The sequence below is a fragment of the Pteronotus mesoamericanus genome, unplaced genomic scaffold, assembly GCF_021234165.1.
Source record: "Pteronotus mesoamericanus isolate MK-2021 breed Mesoamerican mustached bat unplaced genomic scaffold, CSHL_Meso_final contig_74, whole genome shotgun sequence".
In the NCBI taxonomy this organism is placed as follows: Eukaryota; Metazoa; Chordata; class Mammalia; order Chiroptera; family Mormoopidae; genus Pteronotus; species Pteronotus mesoamericanus.
The window spans coordinates 32,963,497-32,989,194 of NW_026555247.1; the positions used below are offsets into that span (position 1 = coordinate 32,963,497).

General features: G+C 45.4%; 1 protein-coding gene and 1 pseudogene across 1 annotated transcript in view; one reads left to right on the forward strand and one right to left on the reverse strand.

Moving 5' to 3' along the window:
• ATP8B1 (ATPase phospholipid transporting 8B1) overlaps positions 1-25,698 on the reverse strand; it is a 107,204-nt gene that overhangs the window by 76,345 nt on the left and 5,161 nt on the right. The gene's annotated exons all lie outside the window — the stretch shown is intronic.
• LOC129078594 (non-histone chromosomal protein HMG-17-like) lies at positions 5,627-11,073 on the forward strand (annotated as a pseudogene).

The window sequence follows — 25,698 nt, forward strand, 5'->3', positions numbered from 1 at the left end:
TTCCTTGGTTGCCCCTGTTATTACCGCCTTGCGTTAGTGTGGTACGTTCTTAGCAGCCAATGTCCATCGCTGAAATCAGGGTTCACTTTGTGTTGGACCTTCTGTGGGGTTTGACAGTATACAATGCCATGTATGTTTTCTAGTTTAAAGGATACACTCCCGAGTAAGTCTTGTTCTCAGGAGTGGGATATACACATGAAGGTGAAAGGGATTAAGAAGTACAAATTTCCAGTTATAAAAATAGTCACAGGGGTGTAAAGTACAGCATAAGAAATATAGTCGATAATACTGTAATAACTATTTATGGTGTCCAATGGGTCCTGGACTTGTGGGGTGATCACTTTGTAAGGTAATAAATGTCTAATCACTACACCTGAAACTAATATAATATTGTATGTAAATTGTAATTGAAAAGTAAATTTACATTTTTTTAATTCAAAAAAGGAGTGAGACACACAATGAAAGGCAGTAGGACAGAGGGAAAGCCTTCTTATGTCCATTGACCCTAAAGTCAGGACAGATCAAAGATATTAACATTCAGCAAAGGTCTATGTGTCCAAACACTATAAAAGCGCAAATCTCCTTTTCACTTTTTCCTTTTAGCCCTTAGGATATCTTTCCTATACAGTTTATCTCTGGTAGTTAAACTACCAAACCCATAGTATTCCTTGATAATATAATGTGCTCCCCAGATATGATAAGCTACAGGTTCTATGACTTTATAGTGACATTTTAAAAAAATCTAAGCAATAGCAACCAGACGTTGGTAGAGATTGCTTCTCTTGATCCACAGATAACTGGCATTTCAAGTTCTATGAAATTCAGGGGTTAAAATAATGAGAATCTTAGGTGTGAAAATGAAGCTCTTTGAACATATGTTTTTGCACAGTTATCCAATAATTTCCCTCAGGTAAATTCTAAGGAGAGAATAGTTGTCAAAAAGGCTGTCCTCTAAAGATGGAGTTCCATTTCTTTTAATTATATCAGGGACTAGTAGCAACATTTCAAAATTTAAGTTTTCACATTTTTTTCAAATTCTAACATTTTCAAGGACCACCTGGAATAAATTATATTGATTTTATTTCTTTTACTACAACAACTTTTCATATATTAGGTATAGTTTTAATTGATCAAAGTAATAGAAGAAAGTTTGGCGCTCTTACTCTGACATTATCCTTAAATTAACATTTTCAAGTACTTTGACTATGTTTATGTCAAAAAACATAAAATAACAAATGTTGGTTGAGGACGTGGAAAAGTTAAAGCCCTTGTGTATTGCTGGAGGAAATGTAAAGTGAAGGCAGCCATTGTAGCAAACAGTATGGTTGGTGGTTCCTCCAAAAAAATTAAGCATAGAATTACTATATGATCCAGCCATTCCATTCTGGGTATATACCCAAAGGACACGAAGCAAAGAAGGTTTCAAGCAGAAGTACACACATCACGTCAAAGCAGCATAACACACAACAGCCGAAAGGTGGAAACAATTTGAGGGTCCATCAATGGATGAATAAACAAATTGTGGTACACACACACACACACACGCACATGCACACACTAAATGGAATGTTGTTCTGCCTTAAAAAGGAGATTCTGCCCTGACAGGTATGGCTCAGTTCGTTGGGTGTTGTCCTGCAAAGTAAAAGGTCGCTGGTTTGATTCCTGGTCAGGGCACAGGCCTGGGTTGCACGTTTGGTCCCCAGTTGAGACATGTTCAAGAGGCAACCGATTGCTGTTTCTCTTTCACATTGATGTTTATCTCCCTCTCTTTCTCACTCCCTTCCCCTCTCTCTAAAAATAAATAAAATCTTTTTTCTTTTCTTTTTTTTTTTTAAGAAAAAGGAGATTCTGACAGACGCTACAACACGAATAAACCTCAAGGTCATCACGCTAGGTGAAATAAGCCAGTCACAAAAAGACAAATACTCTATTATTCCACTTCCAGGAGGTATCTAGAGTGGTCCCACTCACAGAGACAGAAAGTAGAACGGTGGTTGCCGGGGGCTAGGGGGCAGGGTCCAGACATTGCTTAATGGGGACAAAGCTTCCGTTTGGGATCATAGAGAAGTTCTGGGGGTGGAGGGTGGTGATGGTTGTGCAGCAATGCAGACGCATGTAATGCCACTGAACCGTACACTTAAAAGTAGTAAAATTTATGTTATGTATATTTTACCTCAATTTTAAAAAACATACTCAGTTGTTCTTTATCTCCTCCCGAGAAAGGTGAGGAGGAATTCGATTGATTTCAATGGAAATTTTCCTGACTGGACAAGCTGCCCAAAGAAGAACTGAAAGGTCTGCCCTGGAGGTGCCCCCTGGGACCTGCTCATCGGGTACGGGCTTCACCCTAGAGATGAGCGACACCGTGGCCAATAGGAAGCCGTGGGTTCCTACCTTCACAGCGGCCCTCAAACTTTAGCTGGCATCAGGCTCCCTCAGAAGGTTTATTAAACATAGATCTCTGGGTCCACCCTTCAGAATTTCGGATTCCGGAGGTCTAGGCCCGGGCCTGAGAATCTGTTTTTCCAGCAGGCTCCCTGGTGATGCTGATACCGCCAGTCTGGGGACCACACTCCGAGAAACTCTCGGGTGAAGGGAGAGACTTGTTAAGTAAATGAGCAATTTCAGTCAAGTGTGGTAGGTGTTATGGCGGGGACCCACCCAGGATGCATACGAGTGGAAGCGCTTGTCTGTCTTAGGAGAGGTCAGGCAAGCTTTTCCCAAAGGAGATGCTACAAAAATTGACATCTAAACTGAGACCCACGAATGAGCCATGCAGGAGTGGGCCAGGGGAGGGGAAGGGAAAGGTCATTCCAGCCAGAGAGCATGGTATTTACAAAGGTCTCAAGGTAAGAGCGCACGACGCAAGTCAGTCCCCGAGAAGTCAGACGGTGACAGGGAAAGTGATGAGCAAGGAAGTGACAAGTGAGCAGATAAGCAAGGGCATTAAGGAGCCTAGAGTTTATCCTCAGGGCAACAGGAAGCCTCCAAGGGCTTTTGGCATTAAAGGATTTACAGTCTAAGAGCCAAGGCTGGAACACCCCATAGCCCAGGGATGCCTGGGGAGTTGGGGAGGGGGCCGTGGCATGTGTCCCGGTCCCTCAGATTCTAATCATCCCAGCTGACCCCTGTCGAGGCTCTAGCTCCTCTGGAAACCAACTGCTGTCTGAGATACAGGGTGTTTCAGGTAAGAATAGTCCAGGTGCACAGTGAGGCCCCATCCAGAGAGCCACTAGCCATGGGAGGCTCTTTCAATTTAATGAACTATGATTAAATTAAAAGCCAGTTCCTCAGATGCACCAGCCACACTTCCAGTACTCAGTGTGGCTGGCTGGTGGCTCGATACGCGACACTTTTATCTCATCGCAGCAAGTTCTGTTGGACAGCACTGGTCCAGGGTACGTACGCAGCGGGTCTAAGCTTGCCAGGCATCTTGGTTTTACTGCATTAAACCAAGCACACAGCTGGGTTAGACATCATTCATAAACACACACACACACACACACACAAACTCAGAGCTCTAAAGCAGTTTTTATAATTACAGCATAAAGTCCTAGACAACCAGCAGTCCCTCACAATATATATTCAAGCTACAAATATCCTAGATATCACTTAACGTAAGAAGATAAAAGTAACAGTTTTTCTGGGCTACTAAGATGAATCCTAGAATCACACTTATTTTCCAAAGCCATTTCTAAATCCTCCAAATAACTGGCCAAAGGAATCGAGGGAGGGTAACACACCCTAGATTAATATTCTAAAAGGCCACTTTGACTGCTTATGTACCAAAAAACCCCTAAGCTTTTAAGGCTTTTTCCCTATTGTGATTCAGTTTGCAGGATTTGTGTTATTAAAGTGCCAATTCTTACTCTAAGTTCTAAAAATAAGAGGGGAGACATATTGCATGCCGAGTGGGGTACAAACTGCAAGCCAAGGACAGAACTGGAAACGGACGGGCGCAGGGAGGAAATGAGTTATGCTGTGAAATGAAACACACGCCCAGGAGAGAGTTTAACCCTTGGGTGGACCCTAACAGCTAACAAACCCAAGAAGCTGGAGGATGGGTGTTAATTTCTGCAAAGGAAAATCCAGAGATGTTTACATTTTCCCAGCTGCTCAGAAAATAACTGACCAGCCTGAGAAGAGAGGCAACGCCCAAGAGCCCAGCCCCAAGCCCCAATGAAGAATCTGGTGGCCGAGTTCTCAGAGACCAGGTAATCCTCCCAGGCTTCCTGAGCGTTCTGGTCCTGATGCTCAGGCGCAGGTGGCTTTGGGAGGGACCCAGACAGACACCATGTAGCCTTTGTTTCACATTCTCAGGGCCCAGGCTTGCTAAAGGGAGGGGCACCGCTGAGAGAAAGGCAAGCCGGGTGACTGCATCGCTCAAAACCACAGATCTACCCGAGCGCCCACCCGCCCACCACACCCCGGCTCCTACAGCTCTGCTTTCTGCCTGCCCATGGGTCAACCCCTGGCTCCTCGGTGCTCCACCTCTGCCTGATCTGCCCTTCCAGGAGATGAAAATCAAGATCTATTTGCCTTCCTCTTCCACGCCCTGTGGTTAGAATCCTTTCCCAGGTTAAACCAGTTTCTCTAGAGCCTTTCCAAGGATCCCATGGGCTTTTCTCCCCCACACTACCAAGAATGGAAGGCTGTTTATTTACCAATTGTTGGTTTGGTTGAAATCAGGAACGATAACCTGTTGGTGGTGCCAGGGCAAAACAAGAAGTAGTCTGTACATGCGCAGGTAGTATGTGCGCGGTCTCCAGCCACGCAGGGCCCCAGAACGGACAGGCCAGATGGGATTTAGAGCAGAAAGCGACCTCAGGAGGAGCGGGCATCTGTGGCATTCCAGATGCACAACAAATGGCACGAGTCCTCCAAGAACTGTTTGTGATTCGGATTCAATTCAATAATGGATTAATGATAACACAGCCAGCATTTATGGAACGAATACCTTGCGCCAGGTACAGATCCAACCACTTAACACATACAGATGCACTTAAAGCTCACAATGACCCAGTGAGGTAGGCCCTCATGTTACCGATGAAGACACAGAGGTCAAGAAACTTGCCCAGGAGCTCACAACTATCACACGGTAGAGCCTAGACGCAAACCCAGTCAGTGTGGTCCCAGCATGCTGCTCATAAAACCGTCGTGCCTGGAGCTCCTCTGTCATGCTCTCAGGCTTCGGAAGGACCCCAGCCCGGCAGGGCAGCCCCGGGTGCCCTGCTCCCTCAAGCTGCCAATAGGAGCTGCAACCCCCGATTTTAGTTCGTTGTCTGGCAATTGGATGGGATATTTCCAGAGTACCTCACAGAATATCCCTTTGCCTTGAGAGATTCCACAAATGGTATTGTGGAACTTAGTTACCAAGTGCAATAATGTTTAGTTTGGAATGACAGAGGCCTCCTCCTTCTCCTCATCTTCCTTGCCCCATGACTCACAAGAGATTCTTCCACTATCTCTGGCCAGCCCACTCTGAGAACAGGCTGCCCCAGAGCCAAACTCTGAGACAAGAGCTTCAAGGGATGATTGGGGCTAGAGGAGGAGGGGCTGAGATGAGACTTCTAGATTAACAGCCAGCCATTCAGACAGCAGGGTGTCTTGTTCATAAGGGCAAGCCATGTGTAAGGAACAGGTACGCCAGAGCCTGCCAACTACAGCAGATTTCAAGTTCATGGCAATATATCTATCAGTGAAAACATCTCGTCTTGCCCTGCTGTTAAAGAGAGAGAGGAGGACAGGAAAGAGGCAGTCAGACATGGGTCACTTAGTGTCTCTGCTCTACTAGAGATATGGACTTTCATTTTTATCAGGAGGAAATTCGGATTCAGGGCCAGTACACTAATGGGGAAGTTGCAATGGGAAGTCTTTTTGCAAGACCTCGTAAAATCAAAATAAAGCTATTTCTGTTGGAGACAAACTGCCAACCTCAGAGGCCACAGCGGCTGCCCTTTGCCCGCTCAGATGGTCTCACTGAGCATGGAAGAGTCCGATCCTCAGCACCGGGCTTTGCACACCTCGTACTTCAAGAGAGTTCCCTTCTCTGGCTTACTTCTGACCCTTCGATTCATCTTCGTTACCTCTGACCCTTCGATTCAGCTTCGTTGTCATTCCCGAACGACCTGAGATAACCAGGTTTCCTGTTCTGAAGCTTCCCAGAATCGGGCCGAGGAGTCCTGCTTAGGCAGCAGCGCTTCAGACGCCAATTGCAGAGTTTCCTTCTTGATAAGCGATGAGCTGTGGGGGCCTCGTGATTCACCCAGGCCACCCACACAGGCCGCTTGCTCTCGGATGCTGCCCCAGGTCAGAGGTAAACCAGAATTCCTGCTAACGAAAACTGATCAGCTGACTGGGTGCAAGCAGTCTCCAAAGTTTTGAATAATATCAAACAAGATAAGTTAGTATTCTGGGCACATCGAGGGGCACACTCAGAATTTTTCTGGAAATAACCAGGGGAAAAAAAAAAAAAAGAAGAGAAGACAGAAAAAAAGACGGAAAAGAAGAGAACACGGCTTGAGGCTCAGAGACTGATGCTTGAATGCCTGGGAGGGAACAGGCAGGCTGTTCCACAGAGCGCAGTCACACTGGGCCACCAAAGGAGCCACGGAAGTGTGTCCCTGTTCTGTGTGCCTCCTTATAGCTGTCCATATCAGGTGTTCTGCCTGAGGCCAGGGCATCTGCTGCCAGGGCATCTGCTGCCAGGGCACCACAGGACAAGCTGCTTCTTGGCTGGGATTGGTCATAGCCTGGTGGCCCCAGGCTCTACCCCCATGTCTCTTCATCCTATCCCCCACCCCTCCAAAGGGACTCTGAGTTGGTCCCCAGGGTCCCACCACAAAAACCCTTCCTGTGCTCTCTGAGGTGAAACCCAGATTCTGTTACTACGTTAGTGCTCTTCACCAAAGAGTTAAGATTCATCATAAGGAACATGCCCCCTAAAGTGTGAAATTCCACCATTGCTTCTATTAATCCAAAAACCAATGCAATAAACAAATGGTTAGTTCCATACAACATATATAAAGATAATAGCATACAGTAGAGAGATATATAAAGGCATATAGTGTGTGAAGCATATATACGTATATAGAGATATATAAAATATCAGCCTGGTCCCCCTATGCATACAGTTGGCAACAGTGGCAAATAGGCACCCACCATCATTCGGAATGACAGGTGCTAGAAGAAGAATCCACAGGAGACAGCTGTCAATTCTACCTGGTGGGCAGGACTTTAGAGAAGGCAGAGAGAAGAGGGAAGCTCTTTGCGTTAGGCCTTGAAGGTCAAGTTGGGCCGTGATCAGGCTGGGAGATGGGAAGAGAAGAGAAAGGCCTTTGAGGAGATGAGACCATGCAAGTGAAACTTCCGAAGCGCGGAAGGCCACAGCATCCGTGAGCCACTGAGTGTAGGCAGGCGCAGCAGAAGAAGGTGGGAAGAGGGGGCTGCAGACGTGTGCACCGGCCAGGCTGTGAGACCTCACAGGTGACAAGCACTTGGAATTTGTGTGCTAAGTAAGCACAGACCATTCAAGGCTTTGAAAACAAAGGCCTCCAAGCTATAGGACAGGTCCTTGAAGTAGCTGCTCGTGGGCAAGATAGGGCTCCTGTCCTGAAGCTTAAATCTGGGAAGAGACACTCAGGAAGGTGTCCCACAGGAGGACTGACGCTGAGGCCAGCCCTGGAATTGGAAGCACAAGCAGTGACAGAGGAGAGGGGGCACAGCTGAATCCGGGGCCTCGCCAACAGGAACCGGCCTGGTCAGGCCTGCACTTCAGAAAGGACCCCGACCATGCCCTCCCGAGAGAGCTAGGTTGCAGGAAGGTCCTCGGGTCCTCTGACCTCTGGATGACAAGGGCAGAGGTGGAGGCAGTGAAGGCGGGGAGGGGGTCCTGGAAACCTTCCGGGGGGAGAAGCAACAGCGTTTCACAGTCCATTTGGTTGGGGCAAGGGGTCGGGCAGGAGAAACATCAAGGACGACAAGGGCTTCAGCTCGGGTGACTGAGCTCTAACCCGAGGCAGAGCAAGCAGCCACACACGGGGAATATTCTCAGTTTTACCTTCTCGCTGAGAGGCACTCCAGCAACGGCATTTCATGTGGGCCCCTCATTTTGTTAAAGAGGGAAGTGGCTCCCCACCGCCGTCCACCCTCCAAGTGTTTCCGCATTACCGAAGGAAGCTTAGCTTAAAACTGTAAGTCTCTGACTCAAACTTAACCAAAGGGGAACCCTTGAAACCCACTCTTCCCCAGCCCTCCACAGAGGAGTGGCCTAAAAGAAACAACGGGTCCTTCTATGTATGGAAAGAGATTCTACGAGGGAGTAGTGACATAAGTAAGCATTCTTTAAAATCTACCCATTTCTGTGTTTCTTTAGTCAAAATAAAAGGGGATATCTACTAATCATGCCAGGACAAGGACTAAACAATACACTGGATTCCAATCGAAGGGCTCACGAGTCACTGAATAAGAATTCCCATCATTATTTCTGGCTGCTTTCTTCTACAGTGCACTGAATAATAAATTCAAAGGACTGGCCAATCTTGTGATTTGGCTTAACAAGCTGGGTGAGTGTACTTTATGACTCAGTTCAATTTAAAGTCCTTTAAATTGATACTACACAGTAAAGAAACAAAACTAACATCTATGTTCTGCTGAATTCTGTCCAATTACTCTTTTACCTCCATTGCAACTTGTCTGGCATGCTGCCTATAATTTTAAAGGTAATGACTATAATAATAATATCACCTCAAATTCATAAAATGTCTTTCTTCTAGGGCATTTATTAGTCTTCATATGCCATGTTAATTAGGCTTCTGCCAATGTTGAAAGTGTTTCCTCACCTAGCTCAGCACCTTCACCTGGCAGAAAGGAAACGAAGACACAGGCTGGTCAAGCTGGGTGGTCAAGGTCTCAGGGTCAGCTGGGGAAAAAGTCAAGTCCTGTTATACAAGCCCAGGACCCACACTGGTAACAACAGTTGCCCACCGCCGGCACAAGAGAAAGAAGGAGAAGAGCAGCTACGGTAGGCCCTTACTCCCTTTTTCACATCTGCTCTTGGGGCTTATTCCACATCCAACCCAGGGCCAACTCAGTTCTCTAGAGTGACCAGGCAAATCACACAAGTGCGCGCGCGCACACACACACACACACACACACACACACACAGACACACACACAGCCCCTCACCCCCCACCCCCCTAATTTTTCACAGTATAAAGTTAGGGAGAAGTTGATTGGCAAAGTAGGCGGGGCATGTCTAGGACATTTTCTGATCTGGAGAGTATGTTCATGTCCCCTCTGCCTGTTGCCCAGAGATCAACAAGATACTTCATTGAGGAAACTCATCTGGCTGTTTTCAATACTATCCTGCCTCCAAGCAACTGGACAAATCAGACGGCTTCTCTAGGTCCCACTCTAGCTCTATCATTATGTGACAGGTTACTTTCCTTGCTCTCAAAGGTTTTCAATGGTTTCTTCAGTTAATTATCTATTAAGTTGAGAGTAGAATCTATTGGCAGATTTCAATCTTTTGAGCATCAACCATACTCCTGATTTCAAGTCAGACTTGAAAGTCAGATTCCACTGCCATTTGATTTGTTTTGTTTTGTTTTGTTTTGACGGGGAGGGTGGATAAATGTGTACACATTTGTAAATGAGAAGTTTAACTCTAGAAGTTTAACCAATAAGCTGGTAGTGGCTATTGCCTTTGGGGAGGGAAACTGGGTACTGGGGTGAAAGGGTGCTGTTGGATCTATTATACACTTTATACCCTTTTGTATCCTTTGAAGGCTGTATCATTTGCATGTATTACTTGTTCATAAAATGAAACTGAAAAACAAAAAAAATATGGAAAACAAAACTGAAGCTTGGAAACTATTTTTGTTGGAGCCCTTCATCCAAAAATAACAGTGATGATGTCACATCTTGGTTTACCAGGGATATTAGACAACTACAGAGCTTACAAGATAGACGGTGAGCTCCCCCAAACACGGAACACTTTCAGCTGTGCCTTTAGCCTTTGTCATTGTATTTGTTATCTAGTGCTGCATAACAAATTACCCCCAAACTTGGCAGTTTCAAACACAAGTGTGATCTTAGTTTCGGTGGCTCAGGATCTTGGGCATGGCTCAGGGTCCCTCTCAGGGCTTACAGTCAAGGTGTCAGCCAAAGCTGCGTCACCTGAAGGTTCTCTTGGGAAGGCTCTGCTTCCACGTGCACTCACAGGGCTGCGGGCAGGGTTTGGGCACCCGTGGGCTGTTCTCTGCATGTGCACTTTTCCTCAGGGCAGCCTGCAATAGGGCCACAGGCTTCTCCTAGAGCAAGTCAAAGGCGGGTCTTTTTGTACCCTGGCCTTGGAAGCAATCCCCCTTCTATTTGTCACATTCTACTTATTAGAAGCGCATGACCAGGTCCAGCCCCCACTCCAGGAGAGAGGATACTCAGAAACAGAAGCAGCCAAAGATTACACTGAATAAGAGTCCTGACATTTTAGCAGGGTCTCAAATATGGTCAAAAGTCATTTACGACACCTCTTATGGAACAAACATGAGAAGCCTAGAGGTAGATGAAAACCAGAGAGACATGTCTTGACTCAAAACAGCATCAGGAGACACCAAGCATTATGAGCAATCAGGGACAGAGCCAGAGGGCAATCAGAAGAGGCAAAGAGAAAATTCAAAATTAAATTTTAAAATCAAAGTTGGGAGTAGCGTGAAGAGGAGGCGAGAACCACCCCTGGACCGACCAAAGCCCACTCACTGCAGCATCCCTGCGTCCTGCCTGGACGTCCTGCCACCGTGGCCATCCTGCCCCAGAGAAAGGCTGAAGGGGCCGCTAAAGGAGCTAAAGCCAAGAAGAAGGACGGATCACAGAGAAGATCCACCAGGTCACCGGTGAAACCTGCTCCTCCCAAACCAGGCTCAAGCAAAGGCCCCTGCAAAGGAGGGAGAGAAGGTACCCAAAGGGAAAAGGGGAAGAGCTGATGCTGCCAAGGATGGGAATAGCCCTGCAGAAAGTGGAGCTGCTGCAACAGACCCGGCGCAGAAGGCTGCGGGGGCTGCGGATGCCACGTGAGGTACGCGCATTTTTGATCAGGTATGTTTCTAGTGGCTGCAGTTTGAAATACTAGTTTTTCTCAAGTTTTATAAAAATGCAGAGTTTTGTTTTACTTTTTTTTAAGCTATGTTGTTAGCACACAGAACACTTCACTGTTGTTTTGGGCAGGGAAGGGCCTAGAGCAGAATGTCTCCAAAAGGTTGACATGGGAAAAAAACACCCTTCCCTTCTAGTTTTGAGAGGTTCCTCTTGGTCCCTTGATGTTGTCACACATTAGCCACCTTGGCACACCTCGTGGCGTGGGAAAAGTAAAATTTGTTTTTATGTCCTCTTGTCCCTCTCCGCTTTAAGATAGACTTGACTCCTTTAAGCCCAGAGACCTGGTGGGGCCTGACCCAAAAACGGGTCCCCAGCACGTCGGGCAGTCTGGACTTCCCAGTGTCGCCATCGGGGTGGCCCCCTCCAAAGAGCAGCCGTTCCTTTTTAGACTGTGGATCTACAGATTGATAATTCTGCCATTTTCATTTCATTTCCTGAAAGTCAGAGTCGGCTTGTGAAAAGCAGTTAAACAACATGCCTAACGTGAAATGTCAACCTTCACTCTAAACTTTCCTGTTCAGAGCATCACATGAAGACTTCACTGGGTTCTGTGGTGGCTTTCTGATTTTGGAAGTCGATTGGGAAAGGGTGTTTGGAAGTTGTTGTGTGCTGTTAACAGTTGTCTGCCCATGTCCTGCCTGAAATACCATGATTGTTTATGAAAAGTATCTTTAATAAAGCTGGATACAGTTTGGCTTGGGGAAAAAAATCAAAATTGGTATCAGCTATGGTCTGTTATACCCATTTTTTTTAATTTTAGTAATATTGAACATGGGGTTTTTATCTTTTTTGGGAATGATTAAATATCCATTCTTATATTATGCAATAAAGGAGAAATGGCCCTGGCCGATGTGGCTCAGTTGGTTGGAACATTATCCCATGCACCAAAAGGTTGAGGGTTCGATTCCTGGCCAGGGCACATACCTAGATTGCAGGTTCAATTCCTGGAGGGGGTGTGTATGGGAGGCAACTGATTGATGTTTCTCTCTCTCTAACCCTTCCTCTCTATATAAAATAAATAAACATATTTTATAATAATTTTTTAAAAGAGAGAAATGAAATACTCAGGTGTTATGTTAAACTTTTTTGCTGAGCCCATTGGGTGTCAATCATCAAACTGTGGCTTATAAATGTTGGCGTTCAAAAGCTAAATAAATCAACTCACCTTCAAGGCCATATTTCTGATCCTCACATTTGATCATTATGAATTTCAACTTCACAAGTTTATCTGTATATATAAAACTACCTTGGACACATCAATAAATACAGAGAAAATTTTTTTAAAATCTGAAGTTGGAAAATGTAAAGTGAACAAGATCTTTTTGCATCTTTTACTCACTTCGGTAAATCCTAAAAGGATTAAGAAATATTCAGCTTGTCAATTTCTTTAAAAAAAAAAGTCCTTTGAAAATGAAAATGGTGTAAATTCACAAGCATTCTTTACATTACTGAAGGTCTGACAGGGCTCACCCTGTAAAGGGCTCCCAAGTCATCCCTTGCGGCTGCAGGGAACATCCTGTTGTATGTTTACATACATTGACAGCTTGGGAAATTTAACAATTAAAAGTGTCCAATCGTATCATACTGCTCAGCTACCATTGGCTGGCTTCCAATTCAGGGCTGGGTTGGTGGGAAACCAAGAAAAAGAAAACTTCTCGGAAAATGTGGGGGGAGGGGAGCTCACAGTTACATCTGGATACGCATTTTCAATAGCTGGGCAGTCCTACTCCAGGCCAGAGAAGGTATTTCATTTCAATCCTTCAATATACTCACCTCATCCTTACGTTGTGCAACCCTTACAGATCTCTTCATTGGCTTTGGCCTAAAGGGTCACCTGATGGAAATAGTATATAGTACGAACTCTGTGAAAAGCTCATTTCGCCTGAGAATGGTTTCTCGCTGGGAAAAAAGAGGCTTCACATGCCCTTTCCCTCCTGGAATCCAGAGCATCCGCCCCTGCTCCTCACCCCAGACGATTAGGAATGGCTGCTAAGTGGTCAAGAGTCCAGTCTCGGTGGCCACGTCCCTGACTCCATCATAATTTGGACAGAAGACAACTTGCTTGTCTTAGCAGCGTGTGTCTGATGTGTGTGGCCAGCCAGTGCTCACTGCTCTGCATGCCTTGTGGCATCAGCCAGCATTTAAAATTCATAAAAACAGATTGCAGCCCATGCAGAGAGCCACTTCTGGTCCTACATGAGCAATCTCCAGAACACCAGAGAGTGGGCCTTAAATGCTGGTGGGTCTGCTTCAAAATTACTTAGGGAACTAGAGAAAATAAAGGGACAGACACCTGGGTTTCAACTTTCTCAAACTCTCAAGGTGAATTTGAAGCATAGCAGTAACTCAGTTACTGGTCTAGTCTGAAGTGTAAATAAGAATTTCTGTTCTTGCCAATAAAAATGGGTTATTTTGATCACATTCTTTACTCTTTTTTCTTGTTTTTTAATCCTCACCCAAGGATATATTTAGTGATTTTTTTTTTAAAGGGAGAAGAAGGGAGGGAAGGAGGGAGTATGGGGGCGGGGGAGAGAGAGAGAGAGAGACATTGATCGGCTGCATCCCATACACACCCCGACTAGGGATTGAACCTACAACCTAGGTATGTGCCCTGACTGGGGTCGAACCCACAATCTTTTGGTGAATGCAGCCTTTTGGGATGATGCTCCAACCAACTGAGGTACCCAGCCAGGGATTACTCTTTACTCTTGACATTGTTCCACACCCATTTGGAGAGTTTGTTGAGTTCTTATGACACTACCAAATAGACCAGAACACCATGTATGTTAGAGCTCTGAGGCTTGTCAGAGAAAATGTCTAAATCCTTCATTTTTACAAGAAGAATCTGGAGCTCAGAAAGGTTAAGAGAGGTGAGTGTGAGGCCTGTATGTAATCTGCCTGTGCCTCAGTGTCCCCATCTGTAGGGTGGTGATTAATGTAGTAATTCAATCATCAAACAGCTATTGAATGCCTCCTAGAGAGAGTAGATGGTTGGGATGAAGAAAACACAATGCCTTCTTCTCAACAGGAGAGAAACTATAACACAGGATTATTACAGTTCAACACAGTCAGTGCCAGGAGAGGGCCATGTGTCCCAGGCTGGGTGGAAGCTTGGAGAAGCTGTGCTTAACCCAGTCTGGCAAGGCCTATGCACGCGCTCCAGGCCAGAAGCAGTTACAGCTGATCCCACACTATGAAGAACTGTGTTCCCTGGAGAGATGGCAGGGGACAAACGTGCCCTGGCCTCTCTCTTTAGAATTCTTGTGAAAATAAGATATTTCATGTGAACGTGCTTTATAATCGGCAAATCATGGCACAGATGTGAGCTATGAGGTTATTAAGTGACTTGATTGAGGCCACCCACAGCCGATGCACTGCAGACTCCAGTCCACTGTCTTTGAGTTACACCACTCATTCATTTTAATCGTTTCTTCCATATGTTTCTATCTAGACACTTCCATAAACCCAAGTGAAGTCATCCCAGAGGTGGCCAATTCCTACCACGTCTATCTTCCGAACAGTAGTTTGCTGCCTTGACTATGCATTAGAATCACCCCAGATGTACCCCTGTTGGGTACAGAATCTCCAGCTGGGGGCTTAGGCATAAGTATATTTGATGCTCCCCAAGTATTTGGAACGTGCAGCCCAGTTGGAGAACCTCATTTATTGCACAGCAAAGAATGGACTGCACACTCCCACATACAGGAAATTCCTCTGCCACCTCTGGTTTATGTATCTTAAAGAAGGCTCCAGATATTGTGATGAGATCCATGTGTTTGAGTCTGGACTGTAATACAGTTTTTTTAGGAAAACAGATTTACCCTCTGAACGATGACTGGCCTGGATTAATATTAATCCATCTTTTCTGAAGATACTCAGGCTAGTGAGGAGTGAGGGGTGCCCAGAAGTATGACGAGCAGCAGAGAACGGACTGCCCAGACTGAAAATGCTCTGGAGAGAAGCCATAAACTAGACAATGTGCAGACTCCAGGAGACAGTGCACCGGGAGCAATACAAGAACTGCCAACAGGATGTTCAAGGAGAAATATTACATAAAATGATGGATAAGATGATACTTAGTTGGATTTCTGTTTAACGAAAGTACTAACATGGCTTCTTATGGTCCTTCGAAACTGATGGCAGGCACGTAACAGGGTGGACTCCAAATCATCTCTTTTTTATGTTTCTATTTCCTTGACTATAGTAGGGCCTAGGTCCAATAAGAACTTTATTTAAAGATGTCAAATGTACCTGATAGACACTGCCTAAAATGAAGTCAAAATGCTTCTTTGCATGATTCACAAAAGAAAGTGTGAAAGAAAATTCGGTATTGGAGAAAAGACAGAAGCCATCTCCTTCACCGTATATCAAAGGGCAGGCGATGACAGAGCTGTAGTCCTTTCAAGAATATCACTGGTCTTCTGCATCCTGTGTCCTTGCTACTCAAAGAAAGGTCTACAGGCCAGCAGCATCTATAGCATCGAGAGCTTGTGAGGATTACCAAACCTCACTGCCCGCCAAACCTAGCATGTGCATTTGAGCACGTCCCCCCAGGGGATCGGCATGGATGTTTGAGAAGCTCCTGGTGGCCACGGTGGGAGCAGCCACTTTCTGGCTGGTCTGCGGCATTCCCGTGGGGGCATGACCAGAGACCAGGTTTTTTTGAGGATCCGTTTAATTTCAGGTCTTGCTCCCAGCCCCAGTTGGAACATCATATTATTTCCCAAGTCTGAGGAACCCCAAATCATCCTTCAAGCTTGCCCTCACATGTAACCATTCTTGGAAAGCTTCCTGAACACCCCAAACCGAGTTAGTAACTCCCTTCTCTGTGCTCACACAGCCTCTCTTTCACCTTCCCTCTCTCACCGTTTCAGGCTAGTCTCCATTCAGACACCCACTCACCCAGGGAGCAGCTCCTCCCACCAATACCCCACCAATAGGGATCAGACCACAAGCTTTGGCCATTACCAGCCACGAGCTCTGCAGAGCAGCACAGACGCGGTAACTCCCCAGGAAGGTCCAAGGCTCACAGAGCAGCACACCGCTCCTCTTGCAAATAAATAAAGGGTCACACTGTATTGGGCACAAGAAGAAGAGCAGAGAGTGTACCTTGGAGAGGACTACTCTTACCAGGGTGGCCAGAGAAGGCTCTGAGGGAACAACACAGCCGAACAGCAGAAGATGGGGGAAGAGCTTTTCAGGCAAGAAAGTGACAAATGTGTAGGACCTGGGACAGGAAGGGGCTTGTCATGCTCCAGAAAAGGAAGGAGGACAAGAATGAGACTGCAGGGAAGAAGTGCAGGTCGGAGCAGGCTGAGCCTGGGAGCTGTGGAAAGGAGGTAAATGTTGTTATAACTGCAACAGGGAAGGGTTTTGCAGCTGGGTGTGGATGTTCTCCGGGATCTGATGGCTGCTCTGGCTTGGAGGGGGCAGGGTGGAAATGAGGACACCAGTGAGGAGACTTCTGGGCTGTCCAGGAGAGGGAGAGAGGTGTCTTGACCTAAGGGGATAGCAGGGTTGATGAACAGGAAGATTCAAGATCTTCTGGAGATAGAAGCAACAGATCTGGAAAGGGATTGGATATGGGGGAAAGAGGGGTCACAGTTCAAGGCCAAGTTCCTGGCTGAAGCACCAGCTAGAGAGGAGCCATCATCTCCACGGGTTGGGGTTCGGAGCTGATGTGCTGTGCCTGGGGTGCTCTGGCGATACCAGCGGAGAGGTAACAGGTTGGCAGGGAGTAATAACGCTGCCATTTCCATATCGCTGTTAAGAATATGTGCAAACATGGAACACTCGGTTTGCGTAAAGATGGCACCTGCCACAGTCCAGGAAATGAATGAAGAAATTAAAACAAAAAACAAAAAAACAACAAACCCAGGATCACCTTTTAAGGAGAAACTGATTGGGACAGAAGGAAGGATCCAGCAAACTGAAGATACAGGGATGTTAGAGCTGGGAATTTTGCTGTCTTCTAAACTAAGCCCCTTCATTTCAGCAATGAAATGAGGTCTTCTAAAGGTTCATGAAACATAGGAACCCCAAAAAATGTTAAAGGAAGTTAAAAAATCAAGCAAATCAATTTGTTTGAGTACAAAGGAGAGATACTATCATTTTTTTTGTCTAGTAAAATAGGTTAAAATACAGCCAGATATGGAAGATAACATTGACTTTGAACACGTTGGGACAGAAAAATGACCTGTAACAACTTAGAGCTTAGACAAATTCTAAAGACTACTAGGACTGCCAACAGGATGCTAGAGGAGAAATATCATGTAAAAGATTTGAAATGTTCAACTATAAAATTTTGAAGACAATAAATGTTATGATATTCATATTAAATTCTAAGGGCACTCTGTACTAGAAGTCGTTGTGCAATGCCTAAGACAACGTAGCAAACAAAGTTTCACTTGCAAGCCAAATGTACTTTAGTTCTTGCAAAGGTCGCTAACCTTTATATTCCCTTGTCCTGTGCCAAGCGCAATTAAAGCCGTACTGTACTTACTGCTTTCCTTACGACACACGCAGAGGAGCCCGTGTCTAAGAAGACGTAACTTCGTCTGGTAAAAAGGGCTCGTCCAGACAGAGGCAGGTGGCAGGGGCACTCTGTGGGTGTCCCTGTGTTATCCTGGCTGGTCCTTGCCGTGAGTCTTTTCCAAAACTGGAGTTTAGTGCCTTAGCGATTGCGCAGCCTTACATATTTTCAGCTTTAGAAAAGGAGCCTTGCACTGGCCAGGTGGCTCAGTTGGCTGGAGTGTTGTCCCGTAAACCGAAAAGTTTCGAGTTTGATCCCTGGTTGGGGCGCACACAGGAGGCAACTGATCAATAGTTCTCTCTCACATCGATATTTCTCTCTCTCTCCACCTTCCTCCCACTCTCTCTAAAAACGTATCTTCAGGCGAGGATTTAAAAAAAAAAAAGAAAAGCCTTGTTATTTAAAAATGCTCTAACCCTACCTGGTGTGGCTCAGTGGATTGAGCACTGGGCTGTGAACTAAAAGTCACTGGTTTAATTACTGGTCAAGGCACATGCCTGGGTTGCAGGCCAGGTCCCCAGTTGGGGGCATGAGAAAGGGAACCAATTGATGTTTCTCTTGTACATAGATGTTTCTCTCCCTCTCTTTCTCCTTCCCTTCCCCTCTCTCAAAAAATAAATAAAATCTTTCTAAAAAAATCCTCCAAATTTTGTCAAACCTCAGTAGTCAGGTACATGAATGTTAGTTTTATTTTTCTAAAGATTTAAATTCTCTCAAAATGGAGGGGGAAAAACCCTTAAAATAAAAAGGCCTCATTTGAAATTTTATAAGCCCCAAGAAGTTGCCTGTAGTTTTGTGTCAACATATAAATACTTTATAAAAGCGAATATATGGAATGATCAAAATAGAACCTATTGTACTTATCTGCCATCAGAAAAATATATATTTCATTGACTTCTTAGCCTGCATATTGAAATTTACGCCAAGTATAATACGTTTAAAATTGGAATCTCATGGGCAATAAGACCACAAAAAGTCATGGAATTACATTAGAAGGAAAGCCTATAAAACATCAGGACCGTGATTTAATGCGTGAAGAAATGGAAGCTTAGAACACGAATGATGGCCCTGCCCAGGCAGCTCAGCTGGTTAGAGTGTCACGCCAATATGCCAACGTTGCGGGTTTGATCCCTGGTGAGGGCACATTCAAGAAACAACCAATGAATGCATAGATAAGTGGGACAACAAATAAATGTTTCTCTCTCAAAAAAAAAATCACTAAAATAAACATTTTAATAAAAGGAAAGAAAAGAAAGTAAATGATGATTCCCTGAATTGCAATGCAGGACGAATGTTCTAGCCCAGTCCTGGCCACTGACCACCCGCCCAAACTCTGCTTCCTCTTGGGCTTCTCTTCTGTTCCATGGGGACAATATCTGTCCTAACAGCTCCCAACCGAGACGATTTTAAACCTACGAAGTGGTATAACAACATCAAACGTTATTATTACCAGCCGAGGTGGAAAGAACTGGAAAATGAGTTGGCCAGACCTGACATCCTCTGAAACCAGGGCCTGTTACCCCAGACTGCTGCTTATTACATAAATCATAAATATCCTAAAGACCACGGGAATAACATGCCACAGCCATTTTGAGAGATTAGGAAAAATCAATCCTCCTTTCACCCTCATCTCCAAATTTCAAAAAAAAAACCAACAAAAACATGGATGATGCAGGAGTTGTCAAATAGAGCTTAAATATACAGGTTGTCCTCAGATTACAAACAGCTCTGTGGTCCATATTTGGGTAGTGTTGTCCAGTGAAACACAGGATGGTAAATTTGAATTTTAGATAAACAATAAATAATTTTTAGTGTAAGTATGTCCCCAATATTGCATGGGACATACTTATGTTAAAAATTTATTCGTTTATCTGAGACTCCAATTTAACCATGTGCTCTGTATTTTTATTTGTTAATCTACTTACGGATCATTTGTACCATTTTTCCAGCCATTAGCTGTGAGGTCTTGGAAAGAACCCTGCCCTTGGGAAAGTAGAAACCTGAATTCAGGCCCTGGTTTTGTTAGTTACCAGCTCTGAGACCTCAAGCAAGTGACAGTCCCTTTACTTGCAAGAAGAGGCCAGTAAATACATACACCACAGGACTGTGTGGGGAAATACTGCTCCTGGAAAGTCCAGTATTTTGCCAACAAAGGCAACACAATTTTGTCTCGTTACCCTATACACCTTATTAGAAAGAATGGCTTGCTTTCTAGGTGAGGCCACGCGAGCCAATCAAATTCTTTATTTTCCACGAGAAATTCCCAAACTTTGGCGAGTTCCCATTAAATACAAACCGGCCATCTCCTGTATCAGATAAACATCTTGCACTGTGCCTGGTGGGCCTGTCTCTTAGGCAACACTGCATGGGCTTTCCGTGGTCCTCTTCACCAATCAGCAGGGCTTGCGCACTTACACAAGCGCTTTTATTTTAGCTCAACTTTAAAAGCTTTATTGTTCAAATAAATAGTTGAATGTGTGATTTCACAACATCTGCCAAAATTTAAAGGCTGGCCCGAAGGCTGGGGAGCCCTCGTTCCATAAGTCCTTGTAGAGCTTCTCAAACTCAACTCCACACCTCCAGTTCTCCAGGTTTCAGGTCTCCAGCCAAGACGTCTGCATCTGTCGAAGCTTGCCCTCTGGCCACTGCTGGGTGTCCCAGCAACTGGAACTTAACAAACCCAAAGCTAAATTCTCAATCCCCTGGCTGGGGCCTCTGCCTCTGACGCCATTATCTTCAGCCGCGCATGTCAGGAATTTGGAAACCACTTGCCACTCCCCTTCTCGGAGGTTCTCAAACCATCTGTATCTCCAAGATGAAGATTCCACTTCTAATTCTAAACTGCAGCTCCTTCCCTCCATTTCTTATCTCCACTCTTGTCACCCCGGCCCAAGCCCCGACCATCTCCCTCATGGGCACCGCTGTGGGCTCCCGATCGGTCTCTCACCCCAACGCATTCTCCGCGTCATTGCCCGAGTTACCAACTGAAGCCAGGAATCAAACCTGGTCACTCCACCGCTTAAACGTCCATCAGGGCCTTCCTATCCGCTTGGTCCCCACCCACATCTCACCCCATGCGTCCCGTCCCACTATCGCCCCCTTTCCCCAGTTGGGGGATGACGGCCCTAAGCCCTCACCACGGGGCCTCTGCACGTGCTTCTCCCCTGGCTGGACTGGGGAGGCCCTGACTGCAGACTTCTCAACCCTCAGGTCTCAGCTTGAGATTAATTCCCTCCAACAGACTCTCCTGAGCTATTTTATGTGTGTGTGTGATAAAATATACATAACATAAAATTTACCATTTTAAAACATTTTTAAATGTACAGTGATAGTAAGAACACTCGCATTGTCACATGACTGTCACCAGCACCCACCCGCAGAGCTTTCTCGTCACCCCAAACTGCAACTCTATACTCATTAAACAGTAAGTCCCCATCCAGCCCTGGCTGGTGTGGCTCACTGGATGGATTGAGTGCCGGCCTGCGTTGCAGGTTTGATTCCCAGTCAGAGCACATGTCTGGGTTGCAGGTTGGTTGGGGGCGTGTGAGAGATAACCTATCAATGTTTCTCTCCCTCTCTTTCTCTCTCCATTCCCCTCTCTCTATAAAAATAAATTTAAAAAAACCTTTTTAAAAAAAATCTTCTCTCACCTCCACCCCAGTTTACTCCTATTCTACTCCTTGTCTCTATAAATTGGACTCTTCTATTTACCTCATATAAGCAGAATCAGACAACAGTTGCCTTTTTGTGTGTGGCCTATTTCCCTCAGCAGTATGTCCTCCAGGTTTGTCCATGTTGTGGCATGGGTCAGATTCCCTTCTTTTTTTAAGACTAAATAACGGTCCATTGTATGGATAGACAACATTTTATCTATTTACCCCTCAAAAGCTATTTGGGTCCCTCTCAGGCCATTTTAAAGGAGGCTCTCGTTATTATCTTAGTAATGCCTTATTTTCTTTCAAGTGTTCCTCGTAGATCGCAATTCTAATATCAGCTTCCTTCATCTCTCTTTTGTTCAATGTTTTGTTTACTATCTACTCTTGTGACCCAACGACCTTGTAAGTCCCACGAGGAGGAGGACCGTGTCTGTTTTGTTTATCCCCGAATTAATCACCAGTTCCTGACACAGGGCCTGGGGTGTAATAGGTATTTAATAAATAATTCTTGAGTCACTGAATAAAAGAAAATCATTAGGCCACCAGAAAGCCACTAGTCTGAGTTCACTGGCAAATTCCATGGACTTTGTATTCAACTGTGAAAGAGAACAAGTTATTGCGTGCACACTCACACGTGCGCACACACTTAGCTCTCTGGGCACCACCAACTTCCTGTACCACATGGAAGTCAGTCTATTTGTGAACAGCACACAGTCCCATTTCCTGTGTTCTTTTCAAGAATGCATTGTGTGCAAAAGTAACGGGCACAGTCAGCAATATAAAGAAATTAAGTGGGTATTGATTAATTCTACATCATAGATGAACCTTGAAAAATAAGTCAATCAAACACAAAAGACCCCATGTCGTATGATTCCATTTATATAAAATGTCCGGAATAGGCAAATCCACAGAGTCAGAAAGTAGAAGAGAGGCTGCCAGAAGCTGAGGGCAGAGGAGAATAGGAGTGATGGCTAACGGGAATGGGGTACCTTTTTCTGCGGAGGGGGAGTGATGAAAATTTGCTAAAATAGGTTCTAGTGATGGTTGTACAACTCTGTAAGTATAGTAAAAACGATGGTGTTGTCCTCTTTCAAAAGATGAATTATATGGAATGTGACTTATATATCAGTAAAACTGCTCAAAAAGTCCTGCATGTGTATCGAGATGGAGGCCCTGCTGTGGCTGAGAGTTGGGACGTTTGCTTTCCTGCCGCACACACAGCTGGGAGGTGGGGCGGGGGCAGGGAGCAGGGCCCTTCCAGCCCCTCTGGGCCTCCTTCCTCCCAACACACTTAGTATAAGTCTCTGCTTTATGCACGTCACCTCCTTTTTTGTTGTCATTTGACACTCTCCTTCTACCCCACCAAAGTAGGAAGACATGCTCTGATGATGAACACAGTTAAAGTTCTCTGAACCAAAACCTTATATAAACACACATATTCCTGAAGGGCCCCTTTATAACCTATCGTGAGTGATCCAAACCCTGTGCATTGACTTTACAGCATTCGGAAACTCGGATTTCCGTCTGCACCACTGCCCCTCCCCCGGCTCTGCCTAGAAAGTTCTCTTTGACTTCTCTTTCTCTCGCACCCCAAATCCATGCTGTCTGGAAATCCTGCTGGCTCTACCTTTAAAATATATACGTCCACAACCTTCTCTCTCTCTCAGACATCTCACCCGGGTGGGTCCAAACCTCCTAAATGGTCTCCCTACCTGGGAACCCACCCCTGCCCGATTGCCACCTCGCAGCCAGAATGACCCTTTGAAAGCACAAGTCAGGTCACAGGTCATGCTACTCCAGCGGGCAGTGGCCCGCACAGATGCCTAAAGTTCTCACTGGCCTGGGGAGCCCGGCACGAGGGCGCTCCCCTACCTCTCTGCTCTGGTCTTTTCTTCCCCCATCCCCTCCCCACTCACAGGTCTAAGGACTTCATCAGAGGAGCCAGGCACTCCCCGGTTAGGGCCTGTGCGCCAAGACACCTGTCCCCTCTGCCAGGGACCCTCGGCCCTGAGAGCTTCATGATCCACTCTCTTCCTGCCCAGTGGGCTCAGATGCCAACCCCTCCACTCTACCATTGCACCCCCTTCCCGTGGACTCCCCCCAACTCCCTTTACTGTGTTCAGCTTTCTCCTTTTATCCCCTGAAGCACTTGTCTCCAAGCACACCCTGTAATGTGCCTATTTATTATCTTCATTCTCTACTCCTTCTCTCCCCTTTCTAGAATGTGAGTTCCCCGAGGGCAGGCTCTTTACCTACTTGATTCACTGGGAGAGGCCACGTGTCTGGCACACCGATGTGCTTTGTAACTATCTGCTGGCTGTCTAGCTGGCTAAGTGAGGCCTGTTTGCTGCAGGCTTGGTAACACTAGGGAGGAGGGTCCTCTCTGTGGGAGAGACAGGACATTCCCAAGGAGGAGCCATGGGTTTACTTGTTTGGCCATTCAAGCTAGAACTCAGGAAATGAGAGTAATATAGTTAACTAAGAGATCAGGGCCTGAGCAAACTTTCTTCAGCTTTAGAAAGTGGTGGTCCAAGGAATCTCAAAGGCACATTGGAATTATCACCATGTTTTTCTACGGAATGGGGGGCGCCTAAGACTGATTTAAAAAATTCTAAATGCTCTCAATCACCTTGAGCTAGACAAAGTATCAAAGCTGAGAGATCAGCTGCGTTAGCTGCAATATCATTTTTGTGGCTGCGACTTGCATGAGACAAGAAGATGGAATGATACCAAAGGATGGTGGTATTTGGGGTTAGTTCAAAGATTTAGCTAAAATTAAACATGCAAATCCTTATTTTGGCTAATTTTCAGGGCACGGTGTAAACATAAACTCATCTGAGAGTCTGCTGTTCTCCAGAAAACAGAGACTAAGATGTCATGAACGTGGACAGACGCCTAATCATTGTAGAAAGGCTTCTGGTTTTTCCTGCTACACGTTCAAACACACTTTTCCACAGGTCACTCTTCCACAGGTCCACAGAGTGGCAACATTTGATCACTCTGCCATCCTACAGGCTATAACTGACCTTGTGCCTTAAAGCTTGTTTTAAAAACCATGGGCTCTACCCGAGGTAGGAGACAATTTGACTTTAAGTGTTCAATTTTTCAAACATTTAAATATTGGTTTTCCTCACATTCTAATCCTCCCTCCACTAATTTATTTGTTTGTTTGTTTCCGTTAATTCTGCAGGAAAGTTAAGGATTTTTTTTTCCCCCCTCCACTATAGAATGTCCCTCCTACAAGGCAGGTGTGGTCTGCAAAGGCCTCCAGGCCAGGGAGCCAGGTTCCCTGCGCTGTAACCCCGCGCTTTTACGCCCACGGGCCAGCGGGGTGATGGAGCGCCCAAGGCCCACCGGCTTCCTGGGAGAAGCTCTGAGAAGCATGTGGCTGCCCTATGTGTGTCTTCAATGCGACCACCCTCCCCGCAGTTTCCTGAGTTCTTCCCAAGATGCTTTGAAGTGGGATATTAAGTACTACATGTCATTGCCCATCTGAACCCCTTTCTGTGAAAGACAAATATCAGAACACCGAGTAAGATCTCAAAAACTACCGCGAACAGATACGCACACGCCCATGTTCACAGCAGCACTATTCAAAATAGCCAAAAGGTAGACACAACCCAGGTGTCCAAGAGGAACAGGTAAACAAAACGTACTATGCACATACAATGGAATGTTACTCAGCCTTGGAGAGCAGAAGGAAATTTTCACACATGCTCTGACACAGATGGATCTTCAGGTCATTATGCTGCATGAAATACGCCAGTCACAAAGGATCAATACAGGTGGGGCGAAAGCAGGTTTACAGTTGTTTGTATGGAAAATAAGACAATAATTAATTAGTAATAATACAAGAATAAACTGTTTCACGTACTCACAGCTATAAATCTACTTTTGCCCCACCCTATATTATAGGATTCTACTTACATGAGGTACCTTGGAAAAGCCAAGTTCGCTGAGACAAACAAATAGAGGCGTCAGGGGCTGTGGGGAAGGGGGAGAGGGAGTTACTGTTGAATGGATACAGAGTTTCAGTTTGGGGTGATGAAAAAGTTCTGGGGATGGATGGTGGCAATAATTGATGATATTGTAAATGAGCTTAATGCCACTGAGTTTACACTTTAAAATGGCAAAAATGGTAAATTTCATAAACATTTTACCACAATTCACATGACTCCCATAAAATAAACTTTCTCCCTAAGCTGAGATCATGAAGTACCTCCTCTCCTTCCAAAGTTGTTCTGGTTCCAAAAATAGAGTATAGATTTTCACTTCATTCTCACAATGCCTACAGTCTGATAAAACCCACATATTTATTTGCCTTGTTTTATCACAAATTCTAGAGACTTAGAGGCT